Raw genomic sequence first — 14,649 nt, forward strand, 5'->3', positions numbered from 1 at the left:
GTACCCCATGAATCATACACCATGTATTATTCAACCCTTCCGAGTATCAGCATTCAAGGAACTGATTTTACGATTCGCATTGCCTGTAGCAGGGCTTACTCTAGTATATCCTGGGTGGTACAATATTCCCACGGGAGCCCTAACGGCTTTCCCCTCCGCGTTCATATACATACAAAGTATTGTCCAAATAACCCAAATACGTTTCAAGTCGTAATTTCCACTTATAAAATTGTCTTGGTTTTTGCGAAAAATAGTGATTGAATCAAATGCATTAGCAGCCGTGAATTTTTAATACCGCGCGATAAGTCATACCGCGTCTTCGGATATCGTAGACCGAACACAGTACTCACCCCTTACTCCACCACGACTACTGCTTTAATTGCATTTCTTCTACCCTCTCGTTATAAACTTCGTGGGGTGCATTGTTCTTGCACCCTCGTTCACACCTCGTTTTGCACCCTTACCACACCCTATCTCCTTCCTAACGACGCAACTACGTTGCAGGAAGCCAAGACGTCTTTATTCCAGTCGGAATATTTTACACGAGAACGCCTTTCTATCTGGGTCAGTGACTTAATAGCGAATCAACACAGCCACTCAATTACTTCCAGATCTGTTATAAATGTAATCAGTAAAGTTTTCGACTCTAATAAAAAATCATCAACATTGATATCGGAACCATATTTCGTAAATAATGTTTTTGGAGCTTTTCTATGAATTAAGCTGGTTGTAAGTTCAATAAATCCTAGAGAACCAGCGAGATCTTCGGGGAGATAAATCCGTTATCCAGGAAGATCAGTAATCTCTTCGCTTTTACACAGTTCAAACGTAGAAAGTGCAGAAGCGTTACGTATATTTCTCTCGATGGGATTTGCCAGCGTTTACCGGCAGTCTCGAATACTGAATTTCCCGCGAGTAAACGTAAGCCCAGGGCGCTCTATCGGCTGATATGAATAGCGTAGATTTTGCGAGATGGTTTTCGATGGGTTATCTCAGAGGTCAAGGCATCCCGAAGGAGAACCGATGAGTTCAGACCGTGAAAGGAGTTCGTTCGTAAATCGGTATTGGGAAACGGTCGGCATGCCGTCAAGAATTTCGAATTATATTGGCCCGATTCACTCACGGGCCCGACGTGATGCAATATTCAGCCGCTTGTAACGCCAGGTTGAACACGCCATCTTATCGAGCATCCTTCAACCCCGTACCGGGTCCCACATGCCTCCCTCCTCCGTACCCCGGACCCAAACCGACTCAATCCTAACCAGTCCGGCCACTCCTGGACCACTCCTCTGATTCCCAGTCACGTCGTGACGTTTCCTCCATTCAAATACCATATGATATATTTTTATATACCTATATCTTTCTTTTCATATATGTCACCTAATGGCAGACGACATATGCCATTCAGTGGGACATTTAATAACGTTGGAACCCTTGTCAATATATTATCATCGAACGATCCTCCGGTATGTGCATTATTTTTAACCTCCTTTAATTACGGTACAATGTTCCAGCCCGGACGAAGCTTTATTTGCAGAATAGTGCCGAACCATTGTTCAAACTAATATACGGGCATACCGCGCTTACGCTCTCTTCTTAGAGTTATAACGGGTAGGGACTCGCATTTGAAATTCCGCAAGGCTCCTCGCAACAGCTAAGTAAGATTAACTTCGTATGTATTTTGCGTCGCAGTTTATCGTTCGCCGAGGCTGACCTAGCGCAATGGCGTACCTATCTTTCGCGGAATCTCCGGGGTAATTTCGCTAAACTAATCCAATTCTCGTGATGAATAATGTGTTTGGTTTCTCGCCCGCTGCAGCCTATTAGAATACTAACCTAATCCAAGTCGAGTATCTCTGACCTGACCTTACTAGCTACGTACCTGACAGCCTGAATCGCACTAGTCTAACGACTAATTACGGACCTTCGGTGCTCGATGAGTTACGAGTATCGATGAATTCAACGACAGTGGCGCCATCGGTAACTAACGGAGCTCTTCGAAAACACGATATCTTAACTATATAATATTCACATATAGTACTTACACGTTCGGTACGACTGTACATGGTCAAATGACTATCCGGCATGACAGTCAGTTTTTTTCCACTAATGCTACTCACAAGTTTTCTTATATCCAATAATTTCGTTCTTCCGTACGAAAAATGCTTTATCATCGGGACGTATGAAGTTTCACGAACTTTTCGTTTCGAAGCCGTTCGAATCTTCGGGAATGGAGAACGATGCTTTATTTTCTCGAGACGCAATACGATATATCTGTACATTATTTGTATGTACACGTGTACGATTGTACGCGGCACGTAAACACAGACAACGGCGTTCGAATGTTGGCACTGGTTGGTTATTTCCGTAACCGAGGTTAGGTACACGCAATCAGCCATGTTTGTCAGGACCTGAGCTTGTTACCCTATTTGGCTAGAGAGTGTAAGAGCATGTGGCTGCAATGTCCCTAGATTTATAAAAGTATTCTCAATAAGGCTTATGGGACTAGATAAATATGTTTTTAGGAATTTTTTGGGACTTGGTTAAAAAAATCAAAAGTTTATCAAACAGAACAGAAAGTAATGCACGGTGACAATGGTTTCCATCATTCACACCAGGGACGTAGGAACCATGTAGGTAACTTTCGCTACGGGTGGAATAAAAAAATGTCAAACCCATCCATATACCTTCTCTATACTTATCTTTCAGTATAAATAGTAATATCTAGCGCTTTGAATCCCAGTACTGATCTTATGCATGTGTATATAGCTAGATTAAAGCAGAATACAAGAGCTACTGAAATAACAAGAACTTTCCAAAATCTGAGCACGTCAGATGTAAATTCCGTATTCGGCAAAGCTGTACACTGTAGTAGTAACGTCTACGGTATGTTTCGCATAATCCTAATATTGTTCCAGGTTCGACTTATTCCACTCAATCAAGTTGGAATAATAAACTAGGCCCGAAAGGGTGCCGCACATTCCGTGAGACGAAAAATAAAATTATCCAAAATAACACTGTATACACTATAATAAGAACATAGAAATACTTGATTTATTCTAGTACATTCTCAAACACTCGCACATTGAGAAAATGATTATACGTACGAAGTTTCTGTGTGCGCGATATGAAGTAGAGAGCCGGAAAAATGATTTCCGGCTTTCCCTGGCGTCGGAAACAAGATGCAAATTTGATCGCGGTGATAATCTCGCAAGGCTTTAAAACTCTAAAGTATATTTTATATACATATACTACACATACATTAAGTGAATATCTCCAGCGCATGTATTCAAAGGATAAAGTGTATAAGCAAGTGGTTTAGGTGAGTGAAATTTTTGCCATAGACGATAAACGCGCGATGTGCGACAGTGCATCGCGTACAGTGAATGGGGAGAGGAAGTGTAGATAAGGGTGAATTTCGTGTATGTACCTTCGGAGTATATCTATATATAACGTAGGGTTAGAACAGCACTCAGTGCGGCTTGGTAAAGTGTGCAGATCGGTACGGGGGGAGGTTAGGTAAGGATGTCGGAAAAAGGAAAAACCATCGAGGAAATTGGCCCGTAATATAAATCAGGATGGGCGACCCACCCTACACAACCACCCTCCCCCCCTTTTCACTTCCTGGTCTCTCTCTCTCCCTCTCTTGGTGCTATTGGCTCTCGTTTAACTTTTTTTTTCCGTCATTTTTCTTCTCCTTCTTTATTCTTCTTTACCATCATCCCTTAACGCTCCGGTACGCTTCTTTTTCAATCCCTTGCCACCCTCGCCGTACATACATTCTGCTCACCGTTTCACATCTTTAAATACTCGCCCGTCTGCCCCGTCGCTGCTAAGATGAATTTAGGCGGAAATTCTCGAAAATTCGTTGAACCGATAGTAAGCGAGTGGGCATTTGACAAAGATAATTCCCAAACGCGACGGGGATGATTGCGTGGATCAAAAAGACCGAATCGGGGGGAGGGATCCTTACGCGAATGTTGTACATGATAGTAAGACGTAACTATACCTAATTTTGCCACCCTTACTGTGTACAGTATAATGTATAATGTTTCGGATGCATATATTGTAATTAATGAAAACAACTGAATGCTCGTTTTATACCGATGACATGGAATTATAAGAAATGAATTTATAATAAAGGGATATTAAATTTCTTAGGTGTTTTTAATCAATTGCTATTTCTTGGCCGAGAGCTTAACTTATTGTTAGACGGTTGAGATTTTCAGGGGAATAAATTACCGGAAAACTTGGAAGTTTAAATCATATTATTTCATATATACATGTATCAAGAGACTCGGTCGAGTCTCATGCCAAGTGCAGGAAACCCGCTGCACAGGACACGGATCTCCGAGACTCTTTACCCGAATCAACTCTTATACTTGTTTTAATGAAATTAGGATACGTAACAGTTAATACCAGAATCTTTGGTGCACCTACGTACTTCGAAGTTACTATAATTTGCTTTTAAATTTGCTTGCTGAATATTCATCGTAGGACTTAAAATTGGGGTAAACCTTTGAAAACGCTGTTTGTCGATATTAAAAACACTTGGTTGCCGAAGGGTGACGAGGATAAGAGCTGAAAGATTTAAGCAATCGGCCGTGAATGTCATTGATTATAAAGTAGTAATTAATTGCTCGTTAGCATATCTCATTAATCGAAGAAGTTTTGACACCGGAAAGTCTTACGAAACTCAATCATCCTTTTCTCTTTCGTGAAAATTAAGGCCTGTCTTTTTCTCATTTACGCTTCCACTCGTAAACTCGCACAGCCTCGTGATATACGTCACGATTAGCAATCAGTTAAAACGATCAGGAAGCACACCCTTATCTTTCCAATTAAAGAGCAATAATAATAATTTACTATAGTAAAATTTACTCGAGAAATTAACAGGGTAAGAATTCGAAAATGCCAACTGGGCTATCGTTACGATTATGGTGTGATATATAATTTTATTATTTTTCATCTTTCTTTTTTCTTCAAAGAAATAAATCTACAGCAATTGTGCCGGCGTTAAAAGCTCCTGCTTCTTTTGTGTTGCCAGAAGGGAAGCAGGATAAAATATGGTTGTGGGAATATGACAGAGCAAAGTGGAGTATGGGGTAGGTGGTACGCATAAATATATAGTATACGTAAGATCTAATAATCCGGTGAAATGCATTACAATGTGGGAAAGGAAAATAAATGTCCCTTCGTTCTTCATTGCTTTACTGTGGTCGGCTTGCGTGTCAGGGAGGAAAGGAAGAAATAATATAATAAAAAATATTGCTCCAAGGGGAAATACACGATTAGAATTGAAAATTTATCCCATTTTGGCGAAAAGCCTCTGGCAGATATTTCAATGGAAACTATAGGATTTTTGTTCCATATATTCGGGAGCAGTTATAGGAAGCTATCTAATGGAGCCATAAACATGACTTATAGGATTTTTAAAAGCTGAAGCTTTCAACGTAATGAAAAGTAATTGTTAAAATCAATTTTGTGATTTATTTGTTATTGATTAGATTAAATTTATTTTTGCTAAATTTGGAAGTGCTTTTACAGAAGGCCGAATATCGAGAAAATTGAGGTCTTGTTGATTCTAAAGTATATCTAAGGCTGAGTCTAGTAGAGGGTATATAATCTGATCATTATAAGCATATAGCTCCTCAAAGCATTAATTATTATGTGGTTTAGGTAAATATCGGTTTATTGATATTAGTGACGTAGAACGCGAATCGTGGATTGGTCGCGTGTTTTCATTTGACTCGTGAGCTATATGTGTACGTGGATTAGGGTTTCAGAGTTGGGAGAATTAATTTTCGGAAATTGATTGGAATTCCCTTGAGAGAATTATAGCTGGAGTATTGAAAATTGAAACAAGCTAAGCGTGTTATGATATCGGATAATATAAAGTTCATGGTAAACTCTGATAATATACTTTAAGATTGAAAATAGGATTTACCATGAGTATAATTAAATACCGATAAGAAATGTTATTCATATTGGAAAAATTACTATGCGAAAAAGTTTGAGATTTTTCCAAGAAAAACATTATTTATTGTAAATTGACAAAGAATCGCATCTGTAATTCGATCATCTCCCTGGAGAACATCAAAGCTTATAATGTAAATTACACTAAGTACGAATATATTTTATTTTCGGATATGTCAATAACCTACAGGACTCTTAACATGCCGATCAAAGGAAAACTATACAAACAAGTTGAATATAAAGAACAGAAAAAAATAATCTGGAGCTAAATTTATATTAAAGTCACCAACAGCAACGGAGTGGAACCAGTCACGATTTTGATTCGGTCGAATATCTTTGATTTATCAAAAGAGTTCCTCGACGGAGGTTGAACTGATATCAAATCCTCTTTTGATGAACCTTTCACAAAGGGAAACTTCAGAGTCGGCTTAAGAGGAAAAGTAGCCTGGGGCAGTGAATATGAAAAAGAGGAAGTTTTATTTGACCAGGATAAAGCAGGAAACGTTAGATATAGATATTTGTACACGTATAGGATACGCGAGTATAGATACCTGTTAAATAAGATGCATAGGGTAGGAGAGTGCCCTAGCTGAAACTGATAAATTTTATAAGGGGTGTAAATTCAGAATCCATCGTATAAGCCATACACACTTTCCTGCTTGTAGTAAGCTGATATTGATTCAGTAACATCAAAAATGTTAGGTTCAATATTTGTCTAAGTAATTTTTCAAAAAAGAAAACAACGGAAATTTTTAAACAAATGAATCATTGCAACAATTACCTTCTCAATTAGTCGATTACGAAAGGCACTATGAAATATTACAATATGAAAGTTTATAAAGATAAACTTTCGCGAAAGCACGGGCTGATGCTTCATGACGTGAACGTCAAGATGAAGGAAAAACTCAACGCAAACAACAATGATAAATGCCATTCTTTTACTGCGGTATCAATCACGATCCACTTTGGCCGGCGATGACAGTCCGAATTTCTTTCCAGTCTCAATGCCTACTCGATAACCCCACAGTCCAAAGGTAATCGAAATGCGATTTTGACGGAACCCAATCCAGAAGCGGCAGATGTCAAGAGTCGGAAAAAAAACTATATCCCAAAGAATAAGGGCGAGTGAATACGACATTTATAGGTAGACAATTTCGGGAATCTATTCTCCATGGGTTATAGCGACTCTCAGGCTCTGTACATTTCTCACAAGCACACACGCAGTAAATCTTTGAATCCACCCAGTTTCGCGAGCTGCCTCCTTGAGGCATCCCTTGTGTAGTAATATTTCATACAACCTGCCAAATTCTTTTCCAAGTTTTGCCAACCTTTGTGGTGAATTCGAAATGAGAACACAACAAGTTCCAGTCCGCATTATGCTTCCATATTCTCAGCCTTCTTATTTCACTTCGCATAAGTTCTGTTTTTATTTTTTCATCATCAAAACGTAAATCGCCTCATCATCCTATTCCAGTTACTACACAGTCATTCATCCACCGCCGTATAATTTTTTATAATATTCACGAGAGGATGGTTACAGCTTCCGTGTCTGCATACCAGAAAAGAGTACTCCGGGTAAGAATACAAAAACAAAGTAAGTAAGTAAAAAGTAAAGTGAAAAGATTCCCCTGCCTCTCAGTAGTGGAGTGCTCATAGATGACGATCGAAAGTGTTAAAAGAGAAGAGCAAAAGCCATTATTTGAATTTAGCTAGAACTTCCAGAAACCCTGTTGCGATACGCCCCAGGGTAAAAGGACTCCTAGCATTGAAAAGCGGACTAAAAGGGAGGAGAAAAGTGAAAGAGAAGTAAGGGTGAAAATCAGACGAAACCTTTTTTTCAGGGTATACGCAGGTTATATTTAAGCCGCCTTTGGAATGGATTGTGTTTGATCTGCGTTCATACAGCGTGGGATAAAAATATTGAAAAATATCCCAGCATCCAATATTGGTCCATGAAAAATTTCCGAATTCCGTTCAGCTATACGTGTTTTGTCATATGCTGTGTACCCCAGAAAAATTCGTGACTTTATTCGGAATCTAGAGCTTTTGGAAAAGTACGAATATTCATTACATCAGCTGTATAAATTCGTCCGCTTGTCTCTGATGTTGACAATGGTCCAGCGGATGTGTACTGCACAATCTTTCCATGGACGTCAAACATGGCAGCTGCTAAAATAATTTGAAATAAAACGTATATGCTTTATCGAGAAATTCAATGTGGTACCACGTATAAATTAAAAAAACAATGCAAGGCAATTTTCAACAGGAATGAAATTTCGAGAAAAGCTCAGGCCTGAGAGTAAAATTTTAAAGGCTATGAGCTTTTGAAAAGCTCGGTACGTTATACGAAGGAAAAGAATAAAGATTTAGGTAAGAATTATAAAATAAAAAGGAATCCGCGAAAAAGAACGTTACGGTACATTTTTCCCAGCACAGATAAGTAGTTTCGCCTGCTTGTTACTTCGCGAATGATTTACGAGGAGTCCATTATTTTTCAAAGTCCATTACTTTTTATAATTCCCCTTTAACCTGGCGTTCTCTGAACCTTGCGCGTCCGGCATTGCGCACCAGCCACATCGAGACTTTACTTTTTTCAAATAGATAAGGTACAACCCTTCCGCGTCCCTACAGAGAATTATACTCCTACAGGATAGACAATGGGTTTTGCGAATACTTTTTTCGCGAAAGAACACTCGCTCTTACCGAATGGCAATTCCTTCCTACTTCGCATAGCTAGGTACGTATCTGCTTTGTGCAAAAAAAAATGTTATCTTCTTCTTGTTCGCTTTAGCAAGTATACAGTCAATGCTACTCGTATTATTATGTTTTATCTTACGTGAACGCACAGAATGTTTATAAAAAGAAAATTGAAATGTCTATCTAGATTTATCCAAATGTCATTTACACATCCCAACAAAGACGTGTCTATAGCTGTTAGCAAATAAATAACGCAAACACATAAAGAACAATCTACCTTTTCGTTCCTTAGAAAATTTATATTTATACTTTGTCGATTTTACGAGCCGTCAATCGCAAATGTGTTCGGCTCCCATGAATATAAGAAGACGTCGAGATGAGGCATCGTGAGGGAAAAAAAGGCAGTGACTTTGAAATACAAAAACCTTTGCGAGCGCGTATGTCAGTAATTTTTTACATTTTCATTTGTAACCTCTTAATGTCGAGAGATACAATAGAAGTATGTAGCTCAATATTTTTCTTTTGATTTATCCTGTTTCTCCCTTTTTTTTTTTTTTTTAAAGATCAGTTTGATTACAGAGGGACCATAATAATGTGAAGTATAATTCGACAATACGTTAGAATACCGACAAAAGGAAAAATCAGCTTTGTATGTAAAACCACGGTTTACGGTCGGGCGTGAGGGTTGGCAGAATATTTCAATGCTGTTTCACTGTGGATCAATACAGTGCGTGCGTACAACCCACCAGAGGACCGTACACGTTTGATATATAAACTCTGTACCGTTTCTCTCCACGGTGCCTTTATTCAAGTAGCTACCATGCGGAACGTGTAATTCAGTCTGGAGCCAAGATCTAGAAATCATCTTGGCAACGGACTTGCATTCGACGTTATAACACTTGAGCCCTAAACGTGAATTCATACATGAGATTCGAAGGGTAATAAAAAGAAGACAGGACCGTCTACGTAATCTTTCGTACCTTTTAAGGGTAGATGCGTAAAGAGTATAATAAAGTAGGAACAGGCTCCGGAAAGAATCCGAGAAGTAGATCGAAGCCAAAAGAAAATGACCCCTAATGTTTTCCTACCCTTGAGGTATAGGAGCCATTCGACACGGAGGGATGATCGTTCTTCTTTGCGACCTGGCGTTTCAATTTCAACATTGCGACGCGGATCTTGTTTGGACGATGATATTTTTCAGAATCAAGGAGTTTCCATTCATCCTGCTTCAAGGGTGGTTCACTCGTAGAATGAGTAATCGCCCCCCCGGTGGGTGGGGAGTGAAAAAGAGACGTTGCAAGGGACTCGCGTGAAATTCTGTTCCGGGTGTAAAATTAAATTCTCTCGCTATTGGACCCCACCCTTCAATTTTCCACTTTTAACCGGTACCACGAGAGCTCCTTCACCCACTAAACTCCTCTCGTAATATTTTTTAAACTTGAAATGCCGGATTTATTTTTACAAATTATTTCAATTTTACAGCAGTAACGACGGGGAGGATTATATAAGTCGTTCTACGTTGTGTTTACTCCGTTTTCGAATCTGCGAAGGGTGATTTCTCCTGACATTGTCAATTTCACGGTTGGCCAATTATTTCAAATTAAAAAGTTTTCTCCTTCCTTCGGTTACTTATCTGTCTACAAAATCCAGAATCAGATCCGGTTTGACTTTAATCAATTACAATACCAAGGGAGAATCTCAAATGGAAGATCTCAGATGTATGTCTACGTCCACCGAAAATGATCTTGATTTTGAAATGCCACTCTAAAAAATGTCAATACCAAAGTGTCTTAACCACCTATCGAGAAGCTTACGGCAAGTATATCCTTTTGAACTTCCTCGTGAAGATATTCCAGGCAAAGGCTATACGAATGGCTTTGGTCCCTGCTACACCCTTTCTCTTGCGCAAGTGGATGAGATTTAAAATAACGTTCAATTCCTTTGAGGCTCTCGCCACGTAAAGCAGGAGAGTCTGTGTCACCACAAAAGCTTTGGCAATATCGTTACTTGCCCTGTAACACATGCACGAGTTGGCAAGCAGTACAAAGTGTCGTATAGAAAATGAAAGAATATCGAAAAAAGTAAAGGGACAAAGAAACAATTCCAAATACAGGCTAAAAAATATGAACAGTCATGCACAAGTTTTATCAGTGTCAAATGGCTATAGATATACGCTGTATGGTTATCGGTTGTATGGTACATCGACTATGTGGTCTCTGATAAAATGAAACGTCACGAACAAGCATGACGTACCTGCGGCTTACCGCAATGTCACATATGAACTTGCGTTATATACAGGTTCGTATATACGAATCTGACACGTAATTACATTTCTTTGATGGGCAGACAACAAAATAGACTTTGATTACGACACCGATATCTCTTCTTATACAAAGTACGACCCTAGTGTTACCAATAGGTTCACAGTTTATATTGTGTAAGCAATATGGATAAAAATTTAATATCAATCCCGCCACCCATGGTGGTGTTTACTGTTGTACAATTAGAGTTAAAGTGCTGGAACACTGCTTAATCCTAAGAACACATGGAAATTCTTATTGGCGCGAAATTATTTACGACTATCACGAATGATATGTAAATAGCTGTCCTAAGGGATGCAACTTTTCCTAAACTCTCTTTAGAAAGCGGTATGCATAATCTGTCTAAGCTAGAGGGATGGAGCCACAGCCGAGACTGCTCGTTTCGTGGTCTGTTCCGTGTTCATTGTTTCGTGGCTTTAGCCATCTTCCGGGAATTACAGAGGGAGGATTATTAGCATGAAGGTACGAGAATTATATGTCTGTATACATACGTATATATACCATGGAGAATTCCATAAGATAGCCATTGTGATATTTTGACAAGTGGATATCAAGTATGAAAATTGTGACGAAAGTTGCACCTTGCGTAATAATAATAACCATTTAATATCCGCTCTAATGGGTGCTGATAGTCATTAGGAGATTGATAAATCACCGAATACGGTTATATCTGTCTAATAAATGATAAGAATCTAATTACAAGCCTTTTGCATCTGATAATTATATGGTAATCGAGTCGATAGTTGGGATCATTCGAAAGATGCGCCTTAATGCCTGAAGGATACGCCTTAATGCAAGATATAAACTTATCTCGATAATTCAATACGCAAAATTCGACTTTTGAACTTTCTCACGAGATTGGAAAAGGGGGATAACTATAAGCCCTCGGGAGAAAAAAAGGTGTACCAGGAAATGGGTATTTGGTTAATTGATACTCGAAATCCTCTAGAGAACCAATACCATTTACCCATTGAGATCGGATTTCCACAGTAGGATTATCGTATAGCATCGAGAAGCGATTTCCAAGAGAATTCGTGAATTAGAGGATGAATCCCAGGGCATAATATTAAGCTGCCCGTTACGGTTTAGTCCTACTTGAGCGTAAAACGGTTAGTTACAACTCTCGATTTTCAGAAATAGCCAGGGGACGTCATCGAAATATGCATACATACATACATATATGTAAAACCATATAGACTATCTCCATAACAATGCTCAGTTGTCCACTGGCTAATAAGTACCCTATAACACTTGAAATGTCAATGTTAATACTCCATTAGGTGAAGCACGATAATAATTAATCCCGAATAAAGCAAACAACAATAAACAATCATAGCCACGGACGCATATTGCTAATAAAATATGAATTCATATTGAGATCACGAAGTTCTATATGCGGAACGCTAATCGGATAGACTCTTATCCCAGCTTACTGCGCCATTCCAAATCCCGAGTTTATTGGATTGAAAAAAAAAGAAGAGAAAAAAAAGTTACCATATACCTCCAACAATAGATTCCAAAAGTTTTCCCCGCGCGTGTCACGAAGGAGAAACGATTAGCCGACGATTTAGCAAATTTTCAACGTAGTGCAAACTCCCGCGAACCTTTGCTCTCTCCGTGAACTTTGACCCTGTGAAATGCCAAGCGCGCATAACCACATAGGTAGATACGTACATCCCGATGTAACTCCCGGATAGCTACTTTAGCACAACTCGGTTAATAGTAATTCGCCTGCAGCTTCGTTGCGAAGCAACGTTAAATTTCGTCATTTCGTTCCGTGGACGCCGAGTGTCTGTGGCAGTGTATGCGTCCATTTGGATGCGTCCTAAACTAGCCAGACGACTGGGCCGCTAGGTTTCACTATCTTCATGCATTTTCCGGTAAAGAGCTGCGTCAGAGGAGTAGCTACGCGTTAAGTTAATAACGTAATAACTCTGTGACCAGAATCCTGCTGATATGATAAAGGACCACGTTCCACGTTGCTGCACTGAGGGATGCACATCCTGCGAGACACGTACATTACTGGACTATATACGTGGTATACCTAAACGACAGATGAACATAGTCCCGGTAGATGGGTGTAGTCATAGTATGAATTTCGTATGTGGAAGCATGACTATTATATAAGAGTACCTACAGCAGAATTATCACATGGTGTACTGTTATGGGCCATGAATGCTCTGTTGTTAATTAATAATTTCAACAGAGAAGAAAATAAAAAAAAATAAAAAATCCATCATGTGGAAGATTATTTCGGAGTGTTTTCAGGCGCTCTTGTCGTAAAAATGCTACGTACGCAGCATCCCTTAATAATGTACGCACGTTGAATATAATATATGTCCCTCGTGAATTTCTCAGAATGGTATGTCGGGAGGGGTCAATATGTAGATAAGAGTTGATATCGATCATCTGTTATTAACAAATGAGAGCGGAAGGCGTCGATTAAAATTCTGTCCGTAGCAGCATCCGACACTCTCCCTATACCTCCAGCAACCGCCCATTAAAGTCCAAGGACCTTTCCCACTTTTCTACCACTTAGAGGAATCTCCAGTTATTGCGTTCCTTTCATACGCAAGGTATAGGCCTAGTTCCTTCTTGGTTTACCCACGCGCAGCCTTGTCGCGTCTCTGATGATAATTCTTATCTCGAGAGTGGCCACGTGTTCAAGGAGCGAACTCGAGATATAATCAGAATCCTGAAATGAGAAAAATCCTGAAACGAAAGCGAACTTCGCAGTTACATCCCCCACGTGCTAAGGGTAATGACAATTTTTTTTGCTTTTGAAAGCGATACGCTGATAAGAATTATTGATACGCGTAAAGCTGTATATACAATCTGTATGTGTATATATGTATATATTTATATACGTGACGATATATATTTCCGTTTAAATTTACGAAGATAACGTCTTTGGTAATCCGAGGATAAAATGTTATTTTTTTCATTTTCTTTTCTCTCTCGAGTCAGTACGAACCAAGGGCGGCCCTACAATTTCGCTAACTAAAAAATTGAGAAGGCCTGAGCAAAGTCAAATATCAATTCCCGTCTTTATTTTTCGTGTTAGGGCACATAGCATTACTTTTCCATTTCCTCCCATAGTCCCTTTTCTCTTGAGCGAAGTGATTTTCCGAGAATGACTATACGGGGCAGATAGCCTGGAGGGGATAGCCAGAAAATAAAGTATATATAGAGAGAAGCCGGAGAAAACGTGGAACGGTGTGCTTCTTCAGACACCGAAGGAAGTAATAACGAATGTATCGTGGAGTTTCCGCTTGACTTCCATTATTTTTCATTTGTTTCCCGGGGGCGCACCAAGATCCTGAATTATTCATAGGGTTCATGAAACTTCGTTTAAAGCATAATTCGCTGAATCGTATATGGGTGCCCACTGGTAAATTTTACCTACATGTGTATTCAACTCGAAAGAAACTTTCTTACAAATACGCTACGTTACCCAATATAAGTAATTCACGATATAGGTATACCTACGTAAAAACGTCAGAAATAAGGGTATACCTGACCACTTTAAATTTACGAATTTAATCTGCTTATATGCATATTCATAAAAATTTCACTTGAGAATTTAATAACGTACAACAGTAAAATATAAATAAGAATCACGTGGGGGGGGGGGGGGGGGGGGAAAAAAAAAAAA

General features: G+C 39.2%; 1 protein-coding gene across 3 annotated transcripts in view; it reads right to left on the minus strand.

Moving 5' to 3' along the window:
• The window catches only part of LOC107270238 (chondroitin sulfate N-acetylgalactosaminyltransferase 2), a 72,694-nt gene that overhangs the window by 29,051 nt on the left and 28,994 nt on the right, over positions 1-14,649 (minus strand). The window lies entirely within an intron of this gene.

Source organism: Cephus cinctus, unplaced genomic scaffold, assembly GCF_000341935.2.
Source record: "Cephus cinctus unplaced genomic scaffold, Ccin1 Ccin1_scaffold0709, whole genome shotgun sequence".
NCBI classification, from domain to species: domain Eukaryota; kingdom Metazoa; phylum Arthropoda; class Insecta; order Hymenoptera; family Cephidae; genus Cephus; species Cephus cinctus.